Genomic DNA, 14,275 nt, shown 5'->3' with positions numbered 1-14,275 from the left:
ATCTGTAGCTGTCACTGTGAGAGAGGCGGGGGACACTCTGGACAGGACACATGTCCATCACAGGGACACATGGAGACAACAATTCACATTCTTGCTAACACCTAGGAACAATTTAGAGTTACCACGGAACCTAACGTGCATGTTTGTGATCGGTGAAAACCCACAGGTGCACAGGGAGAACATGTAAACTCCGTATGGAAAGGCCGGGAGGTGAACCTGTGGCCTTCTTGCTGTGAGGCGACAGCTCTGACCACTGCACCATTGTGTTTATTTCAACAAGTGTTTAATGCAGAAGACAGAACACAATCAACACCAGCATTTAAAGAGATAGTCAGGTCATTTTTTAAGTGATCTGGCAAATAGTTATCAATACTTTGTACCTTATCAGCCATGACATCAGTCAGAGAGCACAGAAGATGGAGAAAAGGGCAGAAGTCTTTGTCAGGCCCTAGTTTGGTTAGATGAGGACTTCAGCTGTTTTCTCCATAATCTGTGCTTTATGACTGATGTCATGGCTGATCAGGTACAAACTAATGATAAGTATTTGACATAACATCACTTAAAAAATGACCAGACTATCCCTTTAATGCAGTTAAAGCCACTGGGAGGGTTGCAAACAAAGGTGTGGAAGTAGTTCCTCCTCTTGCTTTGTGTTTTGGATTGTTCAACAGAAACTCTGAGAGCTTTTGTTTTAAAATGGACTTTTTACAGATTAAAAAAGTAAACAGATGGCCAGCAAACTGAGCGCGCAATGTTTTAGCTGAGCTTTTTTTAGTAATAGTCTACAATTTGCTTTTATTTTCAAAATATCTTGTTAAAATGTTGTGTTTTACTATGCCAAACCCACACGTTGAAGTAATGCTGAGCTCATCTATTGCACACCACGAGTTAAAGTGCAGTTTCTTGGTGTTCATCACTCAGCAGATCGTTTCCAATCACACAATTAGCCATTAATAGAATGACTTTATGATGAAATTTAAGTTTTATTATTCTTCTGGCACTCATCTGAAACCAAGAAGTCTGGATTTTGTTTGCAACAAAACATTTTCACACTTTCTTATCCTATTATTTTTTAAATCAGAACAGCAAATGTTCTCAGAGAAAACTGAAATAACTTTTTTTCATGGAACTAATTCATGAAATTGACACCTAATGAAGAAAAATGGACATACTTGCATTTTAAAATCAGTAGGGCCAACAAAATAACATTGTTTGCCACTCCTAAGCCGGTCAAGGCTCAGCCGATTTCCATTAATTTTAAAATATATGTTCAATGTTCCCTGGCGTGGAGCTCCTGTATGTCTCTGCTTCAGTTTCTGGATCTGAGAGACGTAGGAAGTTGACTTTATCGACTTCACTCAGAGGTAAACGCAATGGGTTTTGTTCCACTGCTGCTTTTCTGAACACACGCTGTAATTAAAGACCGCATTTCAAGTTTAGCACATTTTGTGTTGCAGTCTGCAGGACAAACAGACAGATACTTTGTTCCATGCACAGTGCATTCGAATGGAAAAAGGAAAGCTATTTCACAAAATTTCTGTAGAATTGTGCTTCTTCGTGTCTGTTTCTCTGCAAAGCTGAGATGGGAAAGATGGCAGCACTGGGTGAGAATGAGCTGATATTTAACAAAAATTATAGCTGAGGAGAAAATCACACCTGAGCCAACTAAACCGCAGGCATGAAAATGTCTTTCTGAGACGAGAAAGAGTCTTATCTAAATTGCTTTTGGAAGGCTGGAGGAAGGGAAGTGTTTGTTTCGCCCGGCGCAGTGTTTTTTTCCTTATCACTTCTCTGTTTCTGCTTCTTTTGTGCGCGACGAGCAGCTCACGGCTGAGCGTGATGGAGTTCGGGGTGCAGGAGGAGCAGGAGGAGGAGGAGGAGGAGGAGAGGAAAAGGGCAGAGTGTGGGGTCAGCCTGATGGAGATGTCAGCACTGCTTCAGTAAGCTTGTGACGCCTGAGAGAGCTGTTTAAAAAAAAAAACAGAAAGTGGGTTCGGAGGAAAGTAGGAGAGCTGAAAGAGCAGCAGCTTGGTGACAGCAGAGGCAGGGACCACCCCAACAACAGCAGCAGGGGATGCTGGGAGGGGAGGGAGGGTTTGAGAGGGTGTGAGGAGTAAGGCTGGGGGGGGGGTGTGATACTCAGTTCCACATTATATCTGATAGTCCCCCCCCCCTTTCCTCTTATGGTGAGAGTTGTGAGGCAGTCATCAGCTCAGAGGATTCCAGCCTTCATTATAACACACACAGACACACACACACGATACAGAACATCATAATGAAAATACATTTATAAAATGAAGGGCCTAGCAGTCCTTGAAGGAATGCATATCACTTGCCAAAGTTTTAATCTTATGCTGAAAAATGATGAAGTGCTTTGGTCAAACCTTGCGACCTCACTGAGATCTCCTGTGATCAGTCAGTACTCTCAGCTACTACCACACCAAATCTTAGCTCAGTATCTGTACAACTGACTGGGTTACGGACATTTTTGTGTTTGCAAAGGCTGATTAACTGTATCAGGCATTATGAATCAGTCTCCAGACTCCAGCGGTGAATCAGTTGTAGATGTACATCCAATGATCACATTTTGAGAGTTCCGTTGCAATTTGACCCATTCTTTTTTGAGATATTTTGCTAACAGACGGACAGCTGAGCATATACACGTGCACAAAGACACAGGCAAAACTGTCACAGCCCGCCTTTCAGGAGCAGCCAATAACTGTACTCTTTCTGACTTGTATTTTTCCAGGTTTGGGTTAGAATAAGGCTGAACACTAAGATGCTTTCTGACCTGCACATCGGCCCACGGCTGCTGCTTCATCTCTTGTCCGCTCAGACGTTTAGCTCCCACCAGCAGCCGTGGGGCCTTGTCGCTGTGCGTGTGAGGCTGTAAGTGGAGCTTCTCGGTGTCCAGCCGCTCTGCCCTGCCGGGTGAGCCGGTAATGAAATGTGATTCAGGTGGTGGACGGATATCTGAAGTGAAATCTCTGTGGCCGCAGCCCAGACGGCTCCTCCTGCCGGCTGCTGCTGGACAGAGTGCGATCAGCCCTGTTTGGCCTTTTGTCCGGGACAATTATGTTCACCATTACCGAGCCTCCTTCTGTTATTGTTCCGATCAATTAGTGCTGGACGGTAATCTGAGCTGATGGAGGAGAAGGTGCTGCGAGGTTTACTGCTGATGTTGTGGCTGTTTGAAATGGGGGAAGGAGAGGGAGGGGGGCAATTAATGCTGCAACAGAGTCCAGCTTCCCTTCAGCTCTGATGAGGAGGCACGTGGAGCTCAGCGACATTCCTCCACGTCTTCTTCCTCCCTGACTGAGCTCAGACTGTGCTGTCGGACCTGTTGATGTGCAGGCTTTGTCTAAACCAGTGGTGCCCAGTCCTGGTCCTGGAGGACCACCATCCTGCATGTTTTAGATGTTTCCCTGCTCTTCATCTGGTCTTTAAGCTCTACAGAAGCCTGTCAATCACTCAGTCACTCAAATCAGGGAAACACCTAAAACATGCAGGATGGTGGCCCTCCAGGAGCAGGATTGGACACCCCTGATCTAAACAAATGTTTACTGTGGTGTTCGTTCTTTATACGTTTTGACATGAAGGTAGCCGCTCATAGGAGTAGAGTCGGGTGATCCGAGGAGGGTTGGACCGTCTCAAGCAGCTTTCTGTGTGGCATCACTTCCAGCTTCCTTCCTGCAGTCAGAGGTGTCCCCCAGAGCTCAGTTCTAGGAACACTTGAATTGTAGTATATTTTTAAGGATGTAGTATCATTATAATTATAATGATAAAGATGAAAAACACAGTCTACTCATCAAAAACATATCCTGCTGTTTTGTTTTTCTTGTAAAACCCGTTTATCATTTTTGGGACGTGTGAAAAACACCTCTGGTTTCCTGTCGTTGACCGATGAATGAACTCCTGTTTGGTTGGTTTGACACAGATGCTATCAGCCGACAGACACTTGATTAAATCTTCATTTACTCTTAAATATCATCATTTCATCCTGTGGCAATTCCCTTTTTTCTAATTCAAAAAATAAATACTTAAAAAAAAAAAATTCAATTCACTTCAATTTAATTTTTTTATATAGTGCCAGTTCACACAACAAAGTCATCCCGGAGCACTATACAGGGAAATTAACAAGACCAAATTACAAATCTATTTACAGTCAATTTTATCCAATTATATTACAATATGATCTCATATACTACATTGTCAAATGCCCATTAATATAAATTATTTATCTAAGCAAGCCATCAGATTGGGTTGAGTCCTCCTTCGGTGCAATCCTCCATCTTGAGCAGCACGTTGGCGACAGTGGAAAGAAATGACTCCCTTCTAACAGGAAGAATCCTCCAGCAGAACCAGAACCAAGATGAGCAAACAACTCAGTCAAAGACTTTATAGCTAGAGGGGGATAAAAGGAATAAAAACTAAAAGTAGCTCTGCTTTGTTTGTTTCAGATAAGCTACAGAAACACTGGATTCCTCCTTCTGTAAATGATCCTAATATGTGTAAAAAAAACTGCTAACAAGCATATTAGTCTTTGATGTGTCATTGATCAAATCAAGTAAAAGCTCAGCACCAGAGAGTTCCCACATGTTACCGTCTTACATCTTTGTATTAAACACTGAGATGAAAAAACGCTCCTAACTGGGCCAAAGAAATATTTTTGGCACATGGAGGGATCTTGAGGTGGAGGGCGAAGGAGGATGGGGGTTCCCAGCGTGTCCGTATATGACAGTCCTTTGCTCGGGGCCGGCTGACGCAGTGACATTGTGCGCCTGTCATAGATGCCCTTCAACAGCAGATGAAGCTGTCAGCGGGGCGATGACTTTATTCTGACAGCCGCTCCGCCCTCTCTCCTCAGAGCCTCGCAAATAAATATGTTGGGTTTCAAAGCTGCCAAGGCAGACGCTGGACAGTGGGTCAGGGGGCCAAACGCACAGCAAAAGCATTCCCGTCCCCTCCTAACCTGTTCTCAATGAGCGCGGCCACCTCTCTGGGGCGCTCATTCAGCGTGAGCCATCCACAGGGCCCCCAGGGGCCCCCCAGATCTCACACACTGCCTCTCCAAAGAGCCTCTCTCTTTTCTCTCAGTGTATCTCTGCATTTAGAGCCAAAAAAAAAAGAAAGTCCTCCACAAAGAGAAGCTGTGAGTGCGGCGGACGGCTCAGACTGGTTAAATCAGAGACTGACTCAGATTCATCCAGATGAGATGACTTTCCTTCAGCGAGAGTGAAAAGAAGAAACATTCACGGGTGAAGTTCGTCTTTCTGATGAAGTCAAAGTGTCAGAGGCAGGTGACGGAGGAAAGTGTTTTACAGTTCGAACGGCGCTGACACACCGACTGCCGAGCTTCGCTTTTATTCCTCCGAGCGTGTGCAGACAATCTGGATCTCTTTCTCTCTTTCTCTTTAAAAAAGCACCGAATGAAAGCGCTCCGACCCTCAGGTTATTTTATACACAATCTGTATCATTTCTGCACATGAAAGTTTCTAATAAAAGCAGGAAATTGAATTAAAAGATAAAATAAAATAAAATAAAATAAAAAACTCCCAACAAAATCCCTCTTTTTTTCACAAACCAAACACCTTTGGGATTTGGCCTTTTGTTTGGGAGCAACATTTTTAGTCTTTTAATAGAAATAACAGGTGATTCAGTTTTTTAAAAAACAATTACTGGAAGCTAAAAAATTCATTTCACGTTTTTTTTCTTGTTGCATTTTTATTAAGCTTTTTTATTTTCCCTGCAGTTTAATTCACATTCCAGAAGTCAACAAATTATATTACCTTCTAAAAATCTATGTCATGCATGTTGATATTAAAGTTTTTCTTGTTATTCTTGTTTGTTTTGTTTGGTTTTTATGAACTGCAGCTCATTCAGCCATAGAAAAGCCAAACTACTGTTCAAGTCTTCTTTTGTCTTTCACGTGTTTCAGCAACAATCTGAAAATGTCTGATGAGCTCTGATGCAAAGAAAGAAATATTTCTGGCTCAGAAAAGAAAAAAAAAAACTTTACAAAGGCATCATGAGAATTTGTCTCAAAATCCCGTTGTACATAAACTGTTGTCAGATAATTTAAATGATTCCAATAATCTATTTAAGTTAGTTCATTCTTCAAGTGGAGGAAGCAAAGATACAAAGTCTGAGTCTCTCTGACGTTTAGGGTGCCTTAAATACAAAAAAATCATCTCCAAATTGTCACAAATCTAAAGATCCCAGAGTTTGATGGCTGTAAGAAGAACGTATCAGGGTGCTTAGATGATTTAGCTCAGTTGAACTTGTTTTATGCCAGCCAAAGCTGAAACTAGCATTCCTTAAAAGATAGCATACGCACGCCAAAGTTTTCCTCAACAATTTCACACGATATGTCAGTGCTCGGAGTACGTGTTGTGAATGACTCTCAGCTACTTCCATACCAACTTTTAGCCCAATATCTGTAAAACTGACTGAATTTTAGACATTTTTGTGTTGGCTAAAGCCGGTTTGACCCATTCTACTGCTGTAGAAAATAAAAATGACAGAAGTTCTTTGTTTACTCTGAAGACGAAATTTTCCACAGAGCACTAAGAAATAAATATATATATATATGAGAATAAAAGCAGAAGCAGCATCATAAGAAGAAGAGTTCACACTCCACAGAAAGGTCAACCTTCCATCTGTGATCTGGATGTTCTGAGAAGTGTTGTTAATCACAGCATCTTATCAATAAATACATCCGTCCACCCATTTCACTTACAAAATGTGCCAGATTTTATTTATTTGGATTTAAGCTGAGTACAAAAAAAACAACCTTTTTGACTAGAACTGAGCTAAATAATAAGAAACTGAGTGATTTACTTAATCGCTGTCATCCAATTTCCCAGATCAGCAAGATTACAAACAGCCAGTAGTTAGGGGATCAAAAGGTCAAAGGTCACAGCACAGGCACAATATTCCTGTGACCCATGAATGATCAGAGATGATCAAGAAGAGCTGTGAAGTCCCACAGCCTTTGGCTGGAGCACACGAGGGTAAACACAGAGAAGTAATGTGCTCCACAGTAATGACGGTTTTCTTTACATTATATTTATATTATTTTACTCCAAAACGTTTTGGGTAAAAGCTCTAAATCTCTAAGATTTGTGGTTGAATGGCTTTCATGCTTAATGACTTCCTAAGATATTTGAAAACTATTACATCAATAAACCTCTGCCTGTTTTTGGAATACTTTAATGAGAACGTTTTACTTGTTATGGTGAAAAAAAAAGGCTTTTTGAAGACTCAGAGAAGAGAAATAAGTATGGTAAAAAGGACAAAAACAAAAAGAGAGAGATGCTCAGATCTTCACTGGGGTAAAAATCTCACTTTTATTAGATAATTTGAGGAGAAAACCAAAACAAAGCCAGGACATATTTCAAAGCTAGTCTAAAAAAAAAATAAAGCTGTGCTGAATTTTCACGACTGCAGTTATTTTATGTTTATATTTCTAAAACAAAATCTTGTGTTTCTAATTCAGCAGACTCTTCAGCAAAGGATGTTTGTGTTTTTATTTTTTAAATTTTTCTTATTTTCGGTTTGTGGTGGGGGTTTATCTGACCCAGGAAATGCAGGCTGTATGAAGGGGAGGGTGAAGCAGCTGCTGCTTCCTTCATGACAGGGTCAAAATCATCTCACATGTGACAAACCTAAAGAAACTTGTCAGGACTTGCAATCAGGTTGGTCTCATTTAGTCAGGCACAAGTCGCTGTTTGCTAACACGGCCCGGATGAAGACTCCTAACGTGTGTGTGTGTGTATGGGGGTACTCCTTTCCTTTCAGCCCGTCCTCACTGTTGTTTTGGGGCTCTCTTTCTGCTCTGTTTCACATGTATGTGCGTCTTGTCTGATGTGCTCGTATAGACTGCACGGCTCCTCTCTGCGCTCTGTCTATTGTCTGAGTCGGCATGACTCCACAGGCTGCATGTGAACCAGAGTTTGACGCAGGAAGGGCCGAATGTTTGGATTTGGTTTCAATCGAACACAAGAGTAATCTCGTTAGGCACCTTAAAGAGCATGTTTCAAGGCCTAAATATAATAAGGAACCCAGCAGTCCTTGAAAGAACACACATGTTCTGCGGCCTTGCATGCCGAAGTTTTAAACAAAGGTCTAACATGATCTGTCAGAGCTCAGAGTATGTGTTGGGCATGACTCTCAGCTACTACCACACCAACCTGTAGCTCAATATCTGCTAAACTGACTTAGTTATAGGAATTTTTATGTTTGCTAAGGTTGATTATCTGTGGTGGCCATCTTCATATGGGTTGACACCAGAAGGTAATCAGTTATGTACACCCAGTGATTACCTTCTGAGAGTTCATTAGACTTTATCCACTGATTCAAGAGATATTTTGCTAACAAGCAAACAAATAAAAACACAGACACATGGGATTATAATCTTTAATGTACTTTAATGGCAGCAGGAGGATAATAAACAATTATAAACTGTGGAGGAGAAAGTTTTCTGAAAGTGTGTAAAGTTTGTTTGGTTTTATATGAAATAACCAGAAAGACAAATGGGTGCAATAAGAGGGTCTCTGCACAAAAATAATCCAACTTAATCCTTAATCTGAAATTATTTCAACACACAATTTAACACAACTAAGATAGACGTTCAAAATGCTGGGCAGGACCTCCTTCTTTGTCAAAATGCTGGATGGTGACTGGATTTAGAGCGGCTCATTGTGACGCAAGGGTCATTTTTAAATGTGGATCTGGTTTAACTTTGATTTTTTTTTTAACATCCTTTCTTCTCATATTTGTACACCAGAAATAAGACAAGAACATAACCTGAAGAGGCCATGGCTAAACACGAAGCTTTTAGGTTGCTGAAATTAGTTAAACGAGAAAACAAAAACAGTGAGCTTTGTTTGTTGGTGCTACCAATATTGACCACTCAGTTATAATTTTTCCGAAGGCCTGTTGATCATTTTGAAGAAGCCGCAGAGCTCGTGTCTTTTTGACGGCTGTCAGAAGCACCAGCTCCGACTTCAAGTTCGACACTCAGCGACGTCAACAAACAACGTTTCATGCTGTTAAGGAGGAAAGTGGTGCTACTTGAGGGATGAAAGTGAACTAAAGCACAGAAGAGCCAGACCTGAGAGGTAGAAAGCAGCTCTAAGTACTTCCTTTGCCACATTACTTGTGTTCCTTTGAAAAGGGGGATTTGTCCTCTGCTGTGACTGTCCATGTGTGACTGTATTTGGATGACTGCTGTTGGGATGTCGGATGTTTGATGTTTAGATCCCCCGTGAATCCACTGGGACCCACGTTTGTTTCACCCTCTCATTTGAGTTTGTTTTCTTCCTTTTTGATAAGATTTAACCTTTTAACTCTGTCCAGATTGACCAAAAGTATATTTTTAAAGAAGGATTTTCACGTTAATGCATCTTTGCGACGGTGAAAAACCCTTTTTACCCTCCATGATCAACAGCTAATGCTCTGATAGATGTTTTTATCAACTTGTTTCCTTGTGAACAGCACAAATTTAGGTCTTCTGCTTAGTTTCTGTGGCTCGTCGGCTTCACTGACCTGAGCTCTGAAATCTCGTTTTTGAGTAAAAAAGAAAAGAAAGAATTTGTGGATTATTTTGACTAGAACAAATTTACAGATTAAACATGGGCTGTCTACCACAGATTACGATGTGTCAAGTGTTTTTAAATCCTTTCATATGTTTAATAGCAGCTTAAAAGAACATATTTTTGTGTTCTCGGCTGCAGGTGCAGACATGTTTTGTTGGTACCCTTCCATAATAGTTAAAACACCACAGCTGATGTGACTGGAGCCAAAATGCTCCAGTTTTGTCTCATCAGTCCCAGAAACTTCTGGCTTGTCAATGTGCCTTTTGTGCAAACTTCTGTCTGGCTCTTCTTCCATGGAGCCCATTATGATTCAAAATATGATGGTACGATCAGGAAGTGACGTACCTTGACCTTGGAGTTCAACTCGAATGGTTTGGGACGGTTTCCTTTGCTCGTTTTCAACTATCCGCACTATCTGTCTGATCAGCCTGGGGTCGCATTTCTCTTGCGTCCACATCCTGGGAGGTTGGCTACAGTCTCATGACCTGTATACTTTTTAATAACCTTGGCAGTTGTGGCAAAGTGAACATGGAGCGGGTGGAACAGTGGTTAGAGCTGTCGCCTCCCAACAAGAAGCTTGCAGGATTGCTTCCTGACGTGGGGCCTTTCTGAGTGGAGGTTACATGTTCTTCCTGCGCACACGGAAATTGTCCCTAGGTGTGAGTGAGAGTGTGTCTCTGTAATAGACTTGCTGTCCAGGGTGTCCCCTGCCTCTTGCACAGTGATGACTGGCAATAGGCCCCAGCTCCCTGAGACCCAGAAAGTTGAAGTAGGTAAAGAAAATGGATGAGTGAAACATGAAGCTCAACATGGATACCTCTGATCTTCTTCCTGAGCTCCTCATGCAGCTCTTGCCTTTGATTTCTCGGCTCCATGTTCAGGGTGGTGCACACAATGATGTCAAACTCCCCTGTGGTATGTTTGTTCCTTTTAAACAGGCTGATGGAAAGCTGAAAGGCGCCTGCGATACTAATTAAGGTCAAACACTTTGTTTGAAACGTGACTATACTGTACAGATTAACAGTCACATTAAGAGCACCGATAAATCTGTCCAAACCAATTGTATTGTACTTCTTTTCACAGTTTTTTTGTTTTCCCTCTGTCACATACTAAAGGCCTGCAGAGATACGTCAGATAACTGCTTTTAACTGAATCTCTTTTAAGCACTGTTTCAACGAGCTGCGAGGGTGCCAACAATTTTATCTGCATCTGTAACTACAGCACCCAATGCATCGTTCATGTCAGGTTTCTGGCCTCCATCCTCGTCACCGGAGTCATGAGCCAAGATCTGATGGAGACTCTCAATAACAGTAGACGGTTGGAGGTCGTGGTGGTCCAGAATGAATGAGTGAATTGTGAACAAGGCACCAAAAAGCCTTTGCATGTCAGAGCTGCTGCAAAAAAAGCTGTAGATTGAACGAGTGTTGTGGCTGTTTGTGAGAATGTCAACAGGTGTGGTTCCTGTGGGGGGAAAGGTTGTGCTAGAACCGATTCCAGCTGGTGTTTCCAGGGAGGTTATCAACTAATACATCTGAAGGTGTAGCTGCTGAAATCCATCGCATACATCTACCTCATTTCTAGTAATTGATCCACGGGTAACAATAAGATGTATAAGAGTTGGATAAAACACCCAAAGGTTAACAGAAATGATCAGAATTTAATTAGTCGTGAACGTGTCATGCAAATCAAAACAAAGGAAATACCTTTTTGAGGGAGTTAACATCTCAAACGGGAGGGTTTAAGTCCAGCGCACCACTGCAACAAACCATATTAGAAACCAGCAGGAAAATTGTTTTTCACGTGGGTCCAAAAGTCTGCCGTGGCCTTAGTCAGATTAATACCGGGTCCTGTGAGCTTGTTGGGATCGTGTTGAAGAAACAGATCACCGACAGCAGTGTATTATAGAGGGATTAGCATGACTTTCGCCCTCGTTTCGGCGCACAATAAAGCTTTAATCTAGGCTCTGGTTTGGGGGGGCGGGGGGGGGAACTGAGCCAATCGAGCGGCGCGGTGTCCGTGGCGTAGCCCCGCCCCCTCTCCCCCCCTCCACCGGTGCTGCTGCAGCTGCTGGTGGAGGCGGTGGTGCAGCCGGGCCCTGGCAGCAGACGCGCCCCTGGGATTCCACCTGTCAGCCGCGCGCGCACTAATCGACAGGCCTCGCATGGGCTGAACTCTCTGTCACCTCTCTGTCAAATCTTCATTTTCTCGTTCGCGTGACAGATTCCCTCTGCCCACCCACCCCACACCACCACCACCGCCCCCACATCTCTCAAAAAAAAAACACCGCCTGTCCCCCACATCCTGCATCCAAACCGCGGACATTCTCTCACATTAGAGCCCAAAAGCACGAGAAACTTGGATTGTTTCTTTTTTTTTTTATATCAGTCGGAACAAATACTCCAAAATCCTGCTCAGGAAAGCATCCCCCCACCCACCCCACCCATCTCCTCTCCCTGGGCCCTCAGCTTTAATGTGACAGAGGTGGTCTTTAATGTGCGGTGGTAATTGGGTGGGAGAGGCAGACACTGTTTGGGAGGAGGAGGAGGAAGAAGGGTCACGGTCAGGTTTCTCATGGAGGTTATTTTGCATCTGTCTCTTAGCAACCACAGCTCGCTCTTTGTACAGTCCTTGAGTTGATTGCTGTTTTTTTTCCCTCTCCTCTCCTCTGTCACTGAAATGTTTTGTGAGGAGGGGGTGGTGGTGGTGGTGGGGGGTCCTCCTCAGCAGACAGGCCTCCTCCCATATTCGCCGCTTTCAAAAAATGTTTGGGTTTCCTCGAGCATCAGATGGACTCTCCGAGGCGTGTGGTGTAGACTGTAGCTTCGCCTCCCTGGGTGTGAATGAGCTTTTTTCCTTTTTTCAAAGTGAGGAAAGAAATTATGACAGACATGAAATAATTTGTGTTCGCTGTCAAAGAAAGGAAAAGAAAAGAATGGACTTCCCCCAAAGCTTTCCCAGTCAGATGACGTGAACTAGCTGCAACACCTCCCAGGTGTCAGGTGAAAGGGTGGGTCGGGGTCAGAGGTCAGGGAGTGGATGCAGAGGGAACCTCATCAGCTTCAAGCCCTTAGAGCAGACAGAGTGGCGTGATGTCAGTCTGACTCAGACAACAGGATTAGGGTTAGGTGGACGAGGAAGAGGAGCACAGGCAGAGAAGGTTTCATCATGGAGATGTAAAAAGAAAGAAAGAAAGGAAAGAAACCCCATTTTTTTACTTTATAAAGAAGGAAACACATGAGAGATGGAGACTGCAGAAACTGACCGCACCCTCAATCTGTTTTCAGTCAATAAGAAACATTAACTTTTCATTTAAATGTTCAGATTTAACCATGGCTGCTTGTGAAACTAATGTCCACATCAGGCTGTTAAATGTTGCCTCACACTGACAGACAGAGCCGACACTCATTGCTTTATCACCCTGGCAAAAAAGAAAAGAAAAGAAAAGAAAATCCGCATCCGTCCCATGAACTCTGACTCATTTATTTACCCTTAAATCCAACAACTTGCCGCACTTTAGTTCTGCTGGAAGCAAAGAAATAAAGACGCTGAATCACAACTTCAACGTTAGAAAATAAAAACTAAAATGGAGCACAGGAAAAATGCTAAATTAATCAGGCGACAGGTTTCTCCTATATTTAGAAATGATATATTCTTATTATTATAATTATTATAAATTAGTAATTATTATTTTTTAAAATGTATTCCGGTATATTTTTAATCACATAAACTCATCAATTAAATCTAATTTATTTATATCTGTTTGTTTAAAGGCGGTTGTTTTTAAAGAACTGTCTCCTTCTGTAAAAACTGCGGATTATTTTACCTCCATGAGTCCGGATGGTTCTGCTGTTTATTTGAGAACATTTCCTGTTTTATTTTTTTGCTTGTTTTTTTTTTTTTTTAGTCCGAATGAATCCAACAAAAAGTTCCGAAAATAACCAAAACTCCATATGTAGGGTCCAGGCGAGTTAAAATAAAAAATAATAAGGTTTTTTTTTAAATAAAAGAGGTAAAAACGGAGTTCCGATCAGCGACATGTTGTCCTGTTTTTATTTGTTTGCTTGTTTATTTGTTTGTTTGCTCTTTGTAAAAGCGGAAGGCGCGTTTCTATAAAAAAAATGACACCAAACGAGCTCCGACTCTTTTTCATTTTAGAGAAATATAAACTTTCCTTTAAGCTCAAAAATTGACATTTTGACTAAGTCGCATCATCGTCGTTTTAAAGCAATAAATGTTGATTCAAAGTGTTCTTGTTAAAACCACTTAAGGGGCTAGTTTTCTTACACACTTCAAATTAAAAAGCACCATAAAGGTAATTTAATTACAGCTTCAGTATCGCTTCTGAAAATGATTTAAAGCCCCTCATTTTACAGGTAAATATAAAAAGTAAAAGTCACTCCATTAAAAAAAAACCTGTATTATCCTCATGCATTTCTCCCAATTTTTCTATTTGCTTTACAGAAAGGTATTTTAAAAAGATGTCTTCTTTTTTTAAAAAAAAAAAAAAAAAACAGCTTCGGGATTTTTACACCTTCAAACAGAAGAGCCGGAGCTGCAGAGCAGGTGTCTAACATCTCATATCAGATAACCAGATGATAATATTTGATCAACCATTTGGTGGAACCTGGATTTTTTCCTGTAATCATGGCGCTGAAGCTGCGCCTTCAGGAGCTGCC

This window comes from Kryptolebias marmoratus, linkage group LG15 (genome assembly GCF_001649575.2).
Source record: "Kryptolebias marmoratus isolate JLee-2015 linkage group LG15, ASM164957v2, whole genome shotgun sequence".
Lineage (NCBI taxonomy): Eukaryota > Metazoa > Chordata > Actinopteri > Cyprinodontiformes > Rivulidae > Kryptolebias > Kryptolebias marmoratus.
Note: the sequence above shows the minus strand (reverse complement) of the source record.